We start from the raw sequence: 2,500 nt of genomic DNA on the forward strand, positions 1-2,500 counted from the left end.
TTTTGTGTCTGTTTTATAGTATCTCAAGCATCATTTGATATCCATGGCTTTCTCCTTGTAACTGCGTATCCTGAGACTTCACTAACAACTGACTGATATATGTTCTTAATATCACACCAATCTTCATTATTTTTCTGTTCTTCGTCTCCACAAGATTTTAATACTGAAAATCGATTCCTATAATCAATTGTAAATGTTTCTCTGTGCTCTTCTTCTAAAAGCATAATGGTATCCAACCTAGATATTCTATCAATCTTTCTGTTGGGTGCTTTTAGTTTTAATTTTAATGTGTCAATAAAGAGCTGGTGATCACTTCCATTATCAGCACCTCTATGGCTTTTACATTTCTCTTATTTTTTTTAAATGGCACATGGTGAAAACCATATGTACTTGAGGATGTTCTTTTGTTGAAAAAAAAGAGTACTTCCAATGACAAGATTTCTGGCTGTAAAAAAACTTATGAAATGTGTTCCATTTTCATTTGAAACTTAGCGAAGGCCCTCGACACCCATTACATTCTCTCTCCCTTGATTATTTCTTCCAACTTTGACATTGATATATGTATATATATATATATATATATATGTATGTATATGTATATATACATATATTTATATTTATATATATATATATATATGTGTGTGTGTGTGTATACATATATATATATATATATGTATGTATATATATATATATATATATATATTTTTTACACACACACACACACATATATATATATATATATACGAATACACACACACACACAAACATGTATATATATATATATATATATACGAATACACACACACACACAAACATGTATATATATATATATATATACTGTATATCAATGTTAAAGTCGATATATATATACAGTACCTCAGATCACAGAGCCAATGGGAAATAAATTTTTATGATAATAACTATTCTTTTTCCGATGAGAATAATAACTATGTAATAAATTTCTTTAAATATTTTTTTCTATTTCTTCTTAAGTTAATTAGATTTAAGGACTTTTGAGTCGATGATACCATTGGTAACAGTTTCAACTATGTCGTGAAATAGTCCGTTTTCCTAAGTAGGAGAGAGAGAGAGAGAGAGAGAGAGAGAGAGAGAGAGAGAGAGAGAGTACGTCACTCATAAAGGTATATAACAAAAGAAAAAAGTACATTTATTCATGAACATTCAAATATTCGTAGGTACGTATATATCTCGACAATTTCTTTTTGAATCGCATCGTATACTTATATAGAAAAAAAATATATATATAAAGGAAAACGATGGCAGAGAAATTTTGCCAGATGGACACATGACCTAATCTGATTAACAACGGGACGTGCCGACTACCTGCAGATCGTTCTTTACCGACAAGAACATATGGCAATGGAGAGTCCCGGAAATGAAACGTAGGTTTCTAGCTTTTATACGGGATATTTCGTTGAAATTTAGAGACGTTTAGAAATACTAATTCATGAATTCCACTTGTTGTAGCATTATAATTTATTGTGTATAATAACTTACATATGCTTCACATTTGGAGAGAGAGAGAGAGAGAGAGAGAGAGAGAGAGAGAGGCGAGAGAGAGAGAGAGAGAGAGAGAGAGCGAGAGAGAGAGAGAGAGAGAGAGATTCCGAAACATGGCAAAGCAGCTCTTCCTAACATCGTCTTATAAATTCCGTAGTTTCTTGATTATTGCAATCACATTTTCCAAAGCTACAAATTATATACAAGCCTTTCATAAGCTGTCTAATACTTGTACAAAGTCACATAATACTATTAAAAGAAAATTAGCAAAAACAAAAAGAAAAATAGAGAAAAAAATATACAGAACCCAGAATTATATTGTGGTATCAACATGCAATAAATAACTACATACCACCAACAGATATGGCAAATATAATTGAATTTGTGTTCAGTCTGAACTGGTCGTTTTACCATCACCGACATGGTGTGAGCAAGTCAGGGTAAATTGATACTTAATTTTAACCTAGAATGCTAGATTCCTTTCTTAGCTTTATTGCGAATATGTTAGCGTTCGGGGATGTATATTCTGCAACGTGTTCGAAGGCTCACTTTTATGGGAATCATTTCTGATCTTCCACCTCTCAACATATTTCATGTTAAACTTTGGCTTAATATACTTATACGCAACACCAGAGGACATTGATGGATTCAATCGATTTTCGAAAGGAAATAGCGAGCCTATAAGAGGATTTCTCAATTTTTGTTCGAAGAATTCATCTTTATGAAAGAGCAAATGGCATCTGGACTTGAGGATATATTTTAAAAGAAATGGTTTGCCTTCACTAGATAGGGGGTGGGTGGGGTTAGGGGTTGTCGGGGGGTTGGAATACAAATTCTAACTCTCCAGTTGGATTCGCTGGAAATGTAAAGGCTATAAAACAAGAAGTGACTCGAAGTGATAAAATTCTTTACTTACATGGATATTTTTTTGTAGAAACCTCAAAATCACCTTTCAGTTACTGTATCAAGAGGAGTTGCT

Source organism: Palaemon carinicauda, chromosome 7, assembly GCF_036898095.1.
Source record: "Palaemon carinicauda isolate YSFRI2023 chromosome 7, ASM3689809v2, whole genome shotgun sequence".
Lineage (NCBI taxonomy): Eukaryota > Metazoa > Arthropoda > Malacostraca > Decapoda > Palaemonidae > Palaemon > Palaemon carinicauda.